The following is a 14465-nucleotide window of genomic DNA, read 5'->3' as shown; positions in this document are numbered from 1 at the left end:
ATTTAATTTCTTCCTCTGAAAATTCCCTGTTCATATCCTTTGACCATTTATCAATTGGGGAATGAGTTGTATTCTCAGTATAGACCAAAGAACTTCTAAGATCAGGGATTAAATTTTCTCCCATCAGTTTAAGAGGTCCTCAAAGAAGTGTAGATAAGAAGAGTTCTCTCTTTTCGATTATCTATATTTCTGTGGTCTCCAACACATTGATATGGATTGTTGAATGGTCAGCTCAATTACCTTCTAAGAATCTTCGTTCTGATACAAGGAAAGCCCATGTTTTTGAATTCTATTTACAGATCATTTTTGAAATTTCTTCTTATCATTACATTCTATGATCAGTATTCCAAGTTTCCTTCCCATCTCTGATATTCCCTGTTCTAAATCCCCTCCCAGCTCTGACATGTCCTGTTCAAAGTCACCCTCCCATCTTTGACATTCCATGTTCTGAACTCCCTTCCAGAGCTAACATTATTTGTTTTAAGATCTCTCCTAGCTCAGTTGTTACATGTTTTAGGTATAATAATATCTGCTTGGCATCACTGAGATCAACCAGTCCAGAAGGATGTAACTCTTCTTTCACCAAAGAATCCACCCCTTTTCTCTTCCTTGTGGATAAATGTTCTCATGAAACCCACAGGCTGCAGTCTTTTCCCAGGGACACCTGGATTCTGCTCCAGCTCTGAACCTCCCCATCTGTGTTTTCCTCACTTCAAAGTGCTTAAATCTATTTCTACTCTGATATTTTATGCTCTAAATTTGTCCCAGTTGGAACATTTGTCCACAGAGGTCTATAAGTTACTACAGTCTGTTGACTGTAAGCCAACATGGAAGGGTTACTGATGTCTATACGTGGTAGCATGGTACTTGAGAAGAGTGGTGGGTTTGGAGTCAGCATAGCTGGATCCAACTCCTACCTCTTTCACTCAGTAACTGTGTGATCCCATGAAACAGACTTGTCTTCTCTCTGCCTTAATTTTTTTCATCAGTAAAATAAAAGAATTGAACTAGATTAGGAGTTCTTAACCTTTGTGTGTGTTTTTATGTGTGATGGATTCCTTTGGCAGGTAGTCTGAGGAAATCTTTCGACTCTTCAGAATTAAAATATAAGATGTAGGATTATGAAGGAAACCAATTTTATGGAAATATACAATTTTCTCTATTCAAATTCATGAATGTACTGAAGTCCATCCATAGAAGCTTTGGTGTGAAGGAGTCTGTGGACCCCATTCTTGTTCCCTTAAAGTGTCTTAGGTGATCTTTAAAGATTTCTCCATCTCTAAATGCTCTACAATTGAATTTACTTCCGTCAATGTGTATTAAGCATGTCCTATACTTTGAAGCAATAAACACACCAAGAGGATCCCTACCCTCAAAGAGGTTATAGTTTATTTGGTGGATTTCACAATTCAAGTAAGCAAAAGATGTGTACAAACAACCGAAAGTAATTACTGTAGGCAGAAAATGCTATTGCCTGGGATGAGGGACCTCAGGAAATGTCCCACGTAGGATGTGTCCCCTGGTTGATTGGTTGTTGTCCTTTGTCTTCGAAGAGGACCAAGATGACATCACCACGACAAAATGAAATTTCAGTATGCCTTACTGTGGCTGATCAGACCAATATGAGCTCGGAATGCTCTACCGCAGGTTGGGCACAGATAGTTTGTGTGAGTATTTGAGGTGGATATCCCAAATTTGTGCATCTTGAATCCTCTGAACTGTGTTCTGAAAAAAGCTTAAGAGTGTGATGAAAGTGACCAAGATGGTGTTCCTGATAGGCGGGACCACTGATGCTAAGGCGAACAGGTGGGACAAGAGTCATCAGGTCAGTTTGGCAGGAATGAGAAGTATGTGTATTGAGGTGATGTGAAATAAGAAAGCAAAGAGTGCAGATATTGAAAATTAGATTGAAGAGTTTTTTCTAGTAGTGATAGGGAGCCATTGAAGATGTTGGGGTAGTGGAGTGACAAAGCAGATCCATATTTTCAGACTCAGTTTGGCAGTGATGTGGAAAATGAATTGGAAGAGAGGCAGAGGGAGGGTAGAGATCAAATAGGGTGCTATTGTAATAGTCCAGGTATCAAAGGATGAGAGACTGCATGAGGCTAGAGGCAGTGTGTGAAAGAATAGAAAGGGACAGACATAAGTCATGTAGGGTAGATAGACCAGACTTAGCACCTCATTGGATATAGGTGAGGGGAGAGAAAAGGGGAGGGTAGAGTCAATGATGATGACAAGGACCTGGTTGGTGCTGCCCTTAAGAGAACTAGGGATGTTTAGGGGAAAGAGGACTTGGAGAGTGGGAATATAATGAGTTCTGATTTGCAAAGTTGAATTTGAGGCCCTAAGGGGCACTCAAGTGAAGATGTACAGCAGGAAGTTGATCTTGTGGGACTGGAATTCAGAAGAGAGAATAGGGTTGGGTATACGTGTGACCCATCACCAGAGCCTTTGAGCTCTGACTTCTATGCTCTATGTCTCATTAAGTTTTGTTCATCTAATTACCCCATAAACTCTCGCCAGACAATGCCCTGTCCCATTTCTGCCTCCCCGACAGTGACAAAGATCAGTACATTTCTGCTGATGGACTCATTGTGACAACATCTTCTTTCTCAAAGCAGTGATCCAGATTCTTCCTAATCCCAAATAGTCCCCACCCTTCTTGTTCCAGTCTCTTTACTGGAGCTTGAGCTCTGAATACTCCGTGTGGGTGTCTTCAGGATTGGGAATCTCTTGGGGCTTCTGGACTTGGAAAGAGATGGAGGTATAGTGTATCTGGTCCTCCACTTCCTGTGAGCAAGAGCCCAGTACAGGTGAGTGAGGGTGCTTAGAAGGGCCTTGCATCCCAGCATTCTCAGCTTCAGTCTGCCAGACATAAAAAGATCCATGGGGTCTTTGAGGTGCAGAGTGTCTACAGGAACTCAGAAGGGGAAAAAACAAAGTGGTCTCTAAGGGCCCTGCCCAGTTCTGCTGGCCTCAGTTCTCTGTCACTTTTCTTCACTGACAGCCCTAGGTTTTGAGGATCTTTCCAGTTCTTACACTCCCCATCCTATGCTCTACATGGCCACTTAGCTTTGGCACCAGCTTCTGTGTTATGAGATTTCATCTTTTTGGGACACCATATGTCCTCTGTTCTAGGATTCATTTCATTTCTAATATTTTGTGTTTTATTTTCTCAGAGTCCTTGCAGTTTTGATCTTATGTGTTCAACATTCTAAGATGTATTTCAGTGCTAATGTGCCACATTCTATGTTGTATTGGACCTTCTCTGATATTCTGCATTCTATTTTCTAAGAATTCTATGTTTTGAGTCTTTCTAGAGGCAACATCCTCAGGACTAGGTTTTAAGGTCCTTTCTAGGTCTGCCTTCCTCATTTCTATCTTTCTCATTACAGGAGATCTTCAGGAGGAGACTGGATATTTTGCTTTGGAGGATTCTGCTCAGTTGCCTCTGCTGAGGCAATTGGGGTTAAGTGACTTGCCCAAGGTCACACAGCTAGTGAGTGTCAAGTGTCTGAGGTGAGATTTGAACTCAGGTCCTCCTAACTCCTGCACTGTTGCTCTATTCACTGTACCACCTAACTGCCCAATGAACTAGGAAGTAGGAGAAGGGAGGAGGAGGAAAGGGAATAAATATCCTTCCTTCCTTTTTTCTTTCATAAGTGACTTACTCAGGTTTGCACAACTAACAAGTATCCAAGACTGGATTTGAACTCAGGTCCTCCTGACTCCAGTACCAAAGCTCTATCCACTGGGCTACCTAGCTACTCTGAGAATAAGCATTTAAATAACTCCTACTATATGCCAGATATCATGCTAAGTGCTTTTTACAAATATCATCTTGTTTAATTCTCACAACAACCATGTGACCTAAGTGCTAACTTTTCCCCCATTTTACCTTTGAGGAAACTGAGGCAAGCAGCGGTTCCATGACTTGCTCAGGGTCATATAACTAGTAAGTATCTGAGGCTAGATTTGAACTCAGGGCTTCCTGACTCCAGGCCTAGTGCTCTATCTTCAGCCGCTAGCACTACCTTAAGGAGATCATTATCTCCAGAAGGGTTTTGGACCAATGGTAATCCTCAAGACCTTTGATGAGACAACAACTGAGGTTGAGTAGACAATGGAGCCAGGGATGTGCTGGTGAATGTTTAACAAGCAGTTCTTTAGGGAAAGAGGAGAGGCAAAGGAAGGGTAGACTGTAAACTCTAATCTGCATTATTAAAATTTCTCCATTACTATCTTGAGCTCAGATAATTAACGCAATCAGAAATCAAATTCCAATTTGTCATGCTTGCTAATTTCTGAGGTGTAAATGGTCCTTCCTCAAATTTACTCATTGGTTTCCAGGGGCTTACTCCACACTGCTGCATGGGATTGACCCAACAGTCTTGTTTCATCATGGGTCAAGCCTATTCCTCTTTGCTGGATCATTTTTGTGGTTGGCTTCTTGGGGTAGGGAATTGTCTTCCTGGAAGTGTAGTGGACATTGAATAAAGGCCAATTGAGTAAATGAGTAAATAATTGACCCAATTCCCCAATCAATGATTATACCAGACTTGTAGTTAGACGTTATGGGTCCAAACTCCAGCTGTGCTTACTGATACCAGGTGTGACTTTAGACTTATTGTACTTTACTGTTCTGAACTCAGTTTCCTCATCTGCAAATGGAGAAAGTTGGCCTAGATCAAAGTTTCTTAATGTTGGGTCTATGAGTGTTTTTTAACGTATGGACAACTAGTTTTGAATATAATTGGGTTATTTTGTACTCCTACATATTTATTTTATGCATTTGAAAATGTTCTTCTGAGAAGGGGCCCACAGGCTTCACCAAACTGACTGCCCAAGGCGTCTGTGACATACAAGAAGGAGGAAGAGCCCCTGGCCTTAAATGTCATGATTTACTGACCTTATGACTTGTTCTTTCAATCTACCTTGCAGGGTGGTGCAGAGTAGACAACACCAGATTTTCAGAGGAAGACTTGGGTTCACATTTAAGCTCTAATACTTATTAGCTGTTGGTCCTTGGGCAAATAGTTTTTCTTCTCTGGGTCTGATTTTCCTCATCTATAAAGTGATTGGCATGGGCTAGAAGATTTCTAGGATCCCTCTAGGTCTATAATGTCTGATTCTGTAGTCTCCACCCATCCCCTAACCGAACATACTCATTCTACTGGCATTCAAGGCCCTTCCTAAATCTGTCTCTGTATTACCTTTCTGGCCACATTTCACACTAGACCACTTCCCTTGCTCCCTGGGCAGCTATAGTGGAAAGAAAGATGGCCTTGGAGTTAGAATTCTTGAATCCTAACTTTTTCATGGCAAGTAGTGTATCTTCCATAAGACCAGGACATCTTGGAAGGTTGCAATGGCAACATGAATCAGAATCAGGGATGGGACAGTCAACAAAGCTGATGTATTTTGGACTGTGTTTACAGAAATCTCCCTTTCATAGTGAGGGAAGTGATCATCTCTCGTCATATGGTCCTGGTCAGACCAGATCTCTGCTGTTGTGTCCAGTTCAGTTTTACTTTTGCCATTGGTAAGCTGGAGCGCACAAAGGGAGGAGAAATGGGCTTTGAAACAATGTCCTACTAGGAATGGGTGAAGGAATGGGGCATGTTTAACTTAAAAGAGAGAAGGTTACTGACGAGACTGAGACATGATAATGATGTTCATGGACTGTCCTGTGGGGAAGGGTACAGACTTTTCTTTTTTTTGGAGGAATTCCAGAACTCATTATTAGGAGTAATAAGGGGAAATGACATAGGGATCAATACAGACTGGATGTTGAGTAGACCTTCCAAATCATTGGAGCTGTCCAATACAGAAGGTCCTGCTCTGGGAGGCAGTGGGTTCTCTCTTATTAGAGATCTTTAAGTAGGAACTGGAGGACCACTTGCCAGGTATGTAATGATGCTCAGTGAATGTTTATCAAAATGAATGGGATGTAAAGAACTTGCCTCTGAGAAATCCATCCGCTTAAGACCTATCTTCGAATCTTTGACTGGTTATTCCTTTTCTGTCAATCTGCATCATTTCCCTCTTTCAAAACTGGACTCTAATACCTTCATGTGGCCGTCAGTCTCCATGTATAATATCTCCAAGGATAAAGTTAAAGTCATCCTCAATATTTTCAATGTATACTTTCATTGGTTTTGGGGTATCTTATCACCCAACTAGACCCCAGATGCAGAGATTTTATGTTCTCAGTTTTCCTAGAAACTCTATAGGAACGAGAGTGAAGAACAGTTGTGTCACCCTAAGATTCTATATCTCTGTGGCTTCCAGGAAAGTAATAGAGATGGAGGGATCTGGGTCAGGACAACTCAGTGACTCACCAATGGGTTGGCAGTGGAGACATGTTCAGGTCTTGTTCCATATGGTACTGAATCCAAGTCTCTCTTTGAAAGCTTCCTGTTACTCATTTTATTCTGAAACAAGGAAAGTCATGCGTGGTTATGAGTTCTGCCACGAAGGAGTTTTAAAGTCTCTTTCAGCTACAACATTCTATCTTCTGTGCTTTAAATTATCATATAACTTTAACTTTTTACTCTTTTTCTTTCATTTTTAAACTTTATTCACTGTTTTCTAATGTCCTTTCTCACTCTGACATTACACATTTGGTGTGTTATGACCTCTGTTGCTGTTACAAGAATTTTTCAGTCATGTCTGACTTTTCATGATCCCATTTGGAGTTTCCTCCACTTACTGGAGTGGTTTGCCATTGCTTCTTCAGGTCATTTTACAAATTAGGAAACTGATGCAAACAGGGTTAAATGACTTGCCCAGGGTCACACAGGTAGTAAGTTTCTGAGGCCAGATTTGGACGAGGAAGATATGTTTTCCTGATGAAGTTGCTTCTTTCTGTTTCAAACTCCAGTATTCTACCCTCTTTTCTATCTAGCTGACCCAAAGTTTTGACCTCTGGCCATCTTCATATCCTGATAATCTTGAGAATAATCAGCCCTGTTGTAGTTATTTGTTCACCCATGGGCAAAACATCTCCTTTAGCTAAAACATCCAATTCTACCTTTCTGTTGGTAGACACACATCCTAAGCCCCAAATCCATCTGACTCTTCTCCATTCTGTAAGTCTTCTACTCTTCCCTTCTTGCTCTGTCTGTAGCTTCTTTCTCACATTTCCCCAGGGAAATCTCAGTTGCTTCTCTACTTCTTGAGGACAACATCTAGAATATTTAGGATCCCCTGTTCTAAGGACCATTTTGACTCCAATATCCCATGTTCTAAATTTTGTGCTGGCTCTGACACTGCATGTTTTATATTCTAATCTTGTGTCTTCTAAAACTCTTCCCAGCTCTGACATTCCTTTTTATAAGGTCCCTTCTAGCTCTGACATTCGATGCCCTATGACCCTTCCCATTTCTGGCTTGTATTAATTATGAGGTGCTTCTCCTACCCACTCTGGTTATGGTATTCTGGGTTCTACTCCACATTCCATCTTCCAAGTTTTCCCTCCCAATTTATGTCCCTAATCTGGAAACTCACAAGCAGACTGTCAGACATGTGAAGAGGAGAGCAGTGATGATGCTTCCACACAAGGCTCCCTTAATCATCCATTTCAAGAAATTCCAGGGACTGGAGGAATCTTTACCTGAGGAGAGATGTAGCCTGAGAGGAGACGTTTTCTCCTCCATCCTTCTCCCTTCCCTCCCTCCCCCTGTTCTGCGGATCCCAGGAATAAAGGGCTCCCCTGTAGAGGTAGGTGCTTCCTGGTTTCCCAAGAGCTCCCCAAAACAACCCAGTGAGGTGGATGTAATGAGTCAGAGTATCCTGCAGACAATTAGTAAAATACAGAATTTTAGGTTCAGTTTTGTTCTTTGCTACTCATTTGGAGCTGGGCCAGGGCTACAAGTGGTAATTGGTGAGAACTCTGCCCAGTGGTGTTGGCTTGTCTCCTTTGTGTCACTTTGTATTTGGGGATGAAAGGGGTCTCCAGACCCAGCAGCCAAGGTAAATCTGGGCACGTGGACAGGGAAGAAACAAATGAGCATTTATTAAATGCCTGCTGTGTTCCACGTACTTTGTTAGGCGCCTAACGTGTCTTATCTCATTTGATCCAAACAAGTCTGGGAGGTAGGTGCTCTTATTATTCTTATTTCACAGCTGGGGAAACTGAGACTGACAGAGGATAATGACTGATTCACTTGAACTCAGGCCTTCCTGATTCCAGGCCCAGCATTCCAGCCACTGCATCATCTTGCTCCTTCCTCCCTTCCCTCTCTCCTCCTTAGGATTTCCTCTATAGATGAAGCAGTTCAATAAAAATGGGATTAGTGGCTTGCCCAGCACCTCACAAATACTACGTGACTGGGTAGCAGGTCTTGTGACTTAAAGACTTCCTTCCTCCTCCTCCTTCTCTCTTCTGTCTTCCTCTCAGCCCCTCAGAATTTTCTTGCCTTCTATCAGGGGGCAACTGTCTTCACCTGGTACTAATAGCAGAACACTGGCATTATGGATCCCATCAAGGTTCCTCCCTTCACAGCTGATGCCAAGGCCAGTGCCCAGCCTCTCAGCCAGGATCAGACTGCTGTTGGTCCAGATCCTGGAGGTGCTGTGTACCACACGGAGGGTGTTGTCACTGCTGTTCCCATGCACAATACTCTCTCCCACCCACCAGTGCAAGGAGGGAGGAGCCAGGTCTCCCTGGACAGAGCAAGTGCAGAGTGATCCCTCCTCTGCCCACAAGCAAGAAGGGCCAAGTATCCTTGGGCGGTCTGGGGGAAGGAAAGGAAGGTGAATCAGTGCAGTGTGTCCTCTGCTACCTGCAGGGCACCAGGGCCCCTGGCCTTAGCCTTTTCCCACTAACAGTGCACCAGGATGTTCAGAGAGACACTCTGGGTCTAGTGAGTGCTACCTTCAGTAGGTGAATTTTACCATGGTCTCCCTCCATATGGAGAGCAATTTTGTGCCCAGGTTCTCTGTGCCCAGTGGCTGGGGGAGTTCAGATCTTGCTTCTCTGTGGCCCATGGACTGCTATTCACCCCATAGCCAGGGTGGAAGGACTTACTGTCTGGAAGGAGGAGGGAGTACAAGTTTCCCTGAATTTTGGGCTGGGAGAGAGAGCAGAAGAGAGGACTGCTGGGCCTGTCTCTTCTTTGCTCCAGACCCCCCTTCTATCCACCCATGTCTCCTCACAACTTCTCTTCCCTATGTTTTTGGGAAACACTGAGGTTCCTGTTTTTAGGAACAGGTACCTGTTTCTGGACTGGTGGCCCACCCTCAGAGATGGGATGCCATTGGGAGCTTCAGTACCAGAACCTGGGAGAGAAACAGGAGAGACCCAAGGATTCACCTCCACAGATTCCACCTGTCTCCTGACCCAGGGACCTATCCCTGCATCTGACATTTCTCCTGTGCTCCTTCTTCCTCTGAGACAACTGGGCATGGAGCCCACTCTCTCCCAGCACTCACAGGCAACTTTGAGCTGGACAGTTGTCTCTGTGCCCACTCCAGCTTCTGGGAATGTCACCTGACAGGTGAGGTTAGTGCCATGGTCCTGTGACTTTGGGGTGAAGAGGAGTTGGGAGGAGTTAAGATCCTGAGAGACAAATGCCTGGGAAGAGAGAGCAGAGCCAGTCTAGAGGAAGTTGGGGGGTGTCCCCTCTCTACAGTCTCCAGGAGTGATACAGGTCAGGGTCACTTGGTGCCCAGATTCCAGAATGTCTAGAATGGGGATCTCTGGCTTCTGTGTCAGACCTGGGGAGAACAGTTGAATGAACCAGGTGTTAAGGGGAGGGGCACCCATAATGTGGACCCTCAAGTGATGATCTTAGAGTTTTGTCTTCAATGACACAACAAATCTTTCCTTTGGTGTCCTCTCCCATACCATGACTCTTCATTATTTGGAATCCCCCACCATCCATCCCCATGACCTGGGCCTTTCACCTCCCCTAGGGGTCCTGGTTCCTCCAGCAGAGGACCCCACCTTGTGTCCACTCAGCTGAAAGCCTCCTGCCTCACTAATATGGCTATCCCTGGAAGCTTACCCTTAATATTTACAGCCCAGACCCTGCTCCCAAGACACCACCAGACCCTGAAGGTCTCCCCTGTCTAGGGTCTTGTTTCTTTATAGAGAGGACTCAATTGTGTCCTTCCAGCCAAGAGCCTTGTAATTGTCTCTTCTGTATTACCAGAATATCCTGTCCTGACTCTCATCCCTCACCTAGGCTTACCATCACTCCCAGAAATTCCCTGGGACACCCTCATTACCTTCCACATGGACCTTTTGACATGAGTAACTGTATTTCAGATCCCCTTTTTCCACCCAGAAGCAGTAATTCCCATGATCCTGTTTCTGGACCCCAGTGATGCTCAGGGAACAGTTGTCCTTCTGTGTGTCCCCAATGAGGTGGAATCGGCCCCGGACTTCAGGTTGGATAGCCCTTCGGGGATCATTGGTTGCTACCAGCATATTGTCATACATGATTCATGACCAGTATCCATAGGCTGTGTTGTTACTAATGTATTCTTGAGGGTATTGGAAGAAGCAGAGGATGAAGACACATAGGCCCTCCTGCACAGTCACTGTGTCTTGGACATGAATCTCAAACCCTGGATGTTGGGAAAGCAACCCTGTAGGAGAGAGAGAGAGTGAGAGAGACAGAGACACAGACAGAGACAGACAGAGACAGACAGAGAGAGAGAGACAGAGGGACAGAGAGACTCAAGCCAGGGTCCTCCAATGTTTTCCATCCTCCCCTCCAGCCCTTCTAAGGCTAATTTCCACTCCCTCTCCTCCAGGCATCCTCACCTCTGGCTGTGATCCCACTTACCTCCCCAGAACAAGGGCAGGAGGAGAACCAGCAGGTCCATGGTGAGATCCAGGGCTGATGAGAGACCACAACACTTTCCAAATTCAGCTCAGCCTTGATAACACAGGCCCCTGGTAGGAAGGAACCTGTGAAGTGTGAAAAAGGGGGAACAGAAAAGGAGGAGAGGAAAGGCCAGGAGAATTCTTCGTGGCTGGTCCTGGTCCCCTCAGCTTTTCCCTCACCCTGAACCCTGTTGTGAAGGCTTGGCCTGATGATGGGAAGTCAGGTACATTTGGAAAAGGAACATGACCTGTGTGGTGGAGGTGCGGGAGGCACAGGAATGTGAGAGGAAGATCCACAGCACTTCCTCCTTCCACGGTCCTTCTCAGTAACCCATTGACCAAGACTTTCCTTCTTCAGAGAAGCTGGGACTTGAGGAACCAACAACTTCAGGAGACTCCCTACCTGACTCCATGATCTCTCCATTTCCCCTCTGCTCTCCCACCCCATATCTAACTGAAACTTTTTTGTCCCCTAACATTATGGTGTTCCTGGTTCCCTCTTGGCTCCTAATATGGGAGGAGCTCAGGCCCTGGGGATGATAGAGGCAGGGTTAGACCTTGGGGTTAGGCCCACCTTCCCCTGCCTCCTGCTGCCTCTTCACTGGGCTCTCCTGGGCCATACAGACCTCCTCCTGATTCTGTGTGTTGTGAAATGGGCATCCTGGATCTCACAGAACACTCTATTGTCAGATGCTATGAGGCCGGACCTCCCAGGAGCATCTTGTCCAGTGTAATTACCTGCCTCCTTCCCCAGACCTCTCTCTAACCACTGCTAATCTATTTTGACTCATTGTTCAGTGATTCCACTATTCCTACCCCCTCATTATCTTCCCATGTCAACGATGTTGAATCTTCACTCCTGAAATGCAAACTGTGTTGTCCATCCCCAGCTGCCCACTGTCTCCCTCCCCACACCCTCAGCTCTGCTCTTTTCCTCTCACAGTATCCCTCTCCATCTCTGCCTGTTCATTCTACTGTGCCCTTTGGAATGCCTACTCCATAAATAATGAATATGTCTTCATTTTTTTTTAATTTGTCAATTTATTCTTAGTTTTCAGCATTCACTTCCAGAAGATTTTGAGTTCCAATTTTTCTCTCCATCTCTCCCTGGGAAAAAGTAAATGAAGGTTAGGAACAAGAGGGATGGAGAGGAGAAGAGAGGTGCCTTCTCAGAGGAGCAGTCAGCCTGATCCCACCAGCACTTCCTTCCTACTGGGCTCCCAGTCATGAGTCTTGAGACTCTCCTTCATGTATCATCAATGAGCCCTTTCCTGGCTCCCATATTGGCCCTCACCTTGGGCTTTCAGCCTTTCCCAGACACTTCCTGGAACCCTGTCTTTAACTTCCACATGGACAGACATCATTTTATAGGAGGAGGTTTATCTCAGATTCCCCTTATCAACCAGAAGAAGTTAATTTCCATGATCCCATTTCTGGACCCCAGTAATACTCAAGGAACAGATGTTTTATCTGTAGGTTCCCCATGTATGGAATCACCTCCAGGCCCAGGGCTGGACATTCATCTGGGGGTCATTGGTGACTACTACCCTATCCTTGTCTTTCCCCTGGAGCTGGTGTCCTTGGGCTGTGTGGTTATTTCCTTTATTGTTGGTGGTAATAGAAGGAGCAGGGGATGGAAACACAGCACACCTGCATCCCCTGCCACTGGATATCAGTCCCAAATTCTGGACAATTTTCAAAGAGGGGGAGACAGACAGACAGACTGAATCAGTCTGTTATCCCATACCTCCTTCATGTTCTCCCATCCTTCCAAGGCCTTTTCACCTCCACCCAGGTACCCTCAGCTCTGGCTCTGGCTCTGGCCTCTCTCACCCTCCCAGATCTGGAACAGCAACAGCAGCAGCAAAAGCAAGTCCATGGTAGAATGGAGGGATACCAGGAATCCAGAGCTATGTCCTGGGGGCAGACTCAGAGCTGCTTACTGGGTCATGTGGGTTGAAACAACCCCTGGAAAGTGGAAAAGAAGAGCAGGGACCTCAGAGGGGACTTCAGCCTCCTATAAGGGAAGCTAAGTGTGTGAGAATGGACCTGATCCATAGGGAGTGGGGGCATGCACAGGGTGCAGTTCCTTCTTCCCTGGTCCTTGTAGTCAGTGATCTGTTGACCTTCTGATAGAGCAACTCCTTCCCCATGGCCTTTGTAACCCCACCTCAGGATAAGAAGACCCTTTCTACCCCACTCTTGGGTCTTCATGATCCTATTCCTGTCCCCCCATGATGTCTCCACCAGGCTATCCTCTTCCTTTCTGGTCATTCCCATTGTCTGATCTTTTTCCCCTAAGGTTTTTGCAGTGATGCTGCCCTGTGTCCCCAAGATGCCCTCAGTGTTCCATTCTTGTCTTTTGATTACAAAGATGTTTATGCTAACAAAGCCGTTTACTGCCCATGTGGTCTCAGACAAGCCACTTACCCAGGTCTCCACTTTCAAACTTGTAAATGAAAACGTTGAACTAGACAGATGACTTGCAGAATGTACTTTAGATCCAAATCTGACATTCTCCATTCGATTGTCCTTCCCTGGTCTCATGTTCTCTGTCTGTCCCTCCCTTTTAACTCTGCCACTCTCTGCTCTGGGGTCCTTCCCAGTCTAGTCACACATTCCATGATCTGGGGACCATCCTTGTTCTCTCATTCTGTGGCCCCCACTTGGGAAAGCTTCCTCTGCATGGAATTCTTCACTTGAGAAAAAAAGAAGGGGAGAAACTGGTTGGAGGGAGGCCAAAGAGAGGGACAAATGACTCAGGATCTGCCCTTCCAAGGTCAGAGGAAGAGACAGGCAAGAGACAAGTCCACATGCCAAGTGAGAACCCTCCTCCCCCTTAACACCCTCTGTCCCCAAAATATTTGCTGTTAATGACACCATATTCTTCATAAACCCTATGAGGGGTCATACATCTACTATTCATACATCTCAACCACACATTTGGATCCCTGAGCCTTTGGTCCACACTTATTTTTATAGGGTCATAGGCTTTAGAGAGGGAACAGTCCTTACAGAGCATTTAATTCACCTCCTTTAGCTTACAGTCTAAGAATCTGAGGCAGAGAGAATGAAACCTACTGGCCTGAGGTCACAACTGAGTAGCAAATTGATGAATAAATAAAAAATCTTTGGTTAAGCAGTTACTGTGCTCCAGGCATTGGAACATAGCCTGTAGCCTGGGGGAAGAAGAAAAATAAGAAGAAAAGAAGAAGAAGAAGAAGAAGAAGAAGAAGAAGACCACCACAAAAAATGCTGCTATAAATATTTTTGTACATGTGGGACCCTTTCCCATTTTTATGATGTCTTGGGGATACAGTCCTAGAAGCAAAATTGCTGGGTCAAAGGGTATGCATATTTTTGTAGCCCTTTGGGCATAGTTCCAAATTGCTCTCCAGAATGGTTGGATCAGCTTACAGCTCCACCAACAATGAATTAGTGTTCCAACTCTCCCACATCCTCTCCAACATTTATCATCTTCTCGTTCTTTCATGTTTGCCAATCTGATGGGTGTGATGTGGTACCTGTGTCTTGAGTACCAAGCATATTCCACTTGCCTACCCTTCTGTTTCTTAGCCAGTACCAAGTGCTTTTAATAATTGCTGCTTTATAATACAGTTTGAGATCT

At 45.1% G+C, this 14465-nt stretch overlaps 1 pseudogene; it reads right to left on the bottom strand.

Annotated features, from left to right (window-relative positions):
• Window positions 1-2676: 2676 nt before the first annotated feature.
• On the bottom strand, window positions 2677-10836 carry LOC140507429 (sialic acid-binding Ig-like lectin 14; annotated as a pseudogene).
• Window positions 10837-14465: the final 3629 nt, after the last annotated feature.

The sequence above is a fragment of the Notamacropus eugenii genome, chromosome 5, assembly GCF_028372415.1.
Source record: "Notamacropus eugenii isolate mMacEug1 chromosome 5, mMacEug1.pri_v2, whole genome shotgun sequence".
Taxonomy (NCBI): domain Eukaryota; kingdom Metazoa; phylum Chordata; class Mammalia; order Diprotodontia; family Macropodidae; genus Notamacropus; species Notamacropus eugenii.
This window is presented reverse-complemented; position numbering and strand designations above follow the sequence as displayed.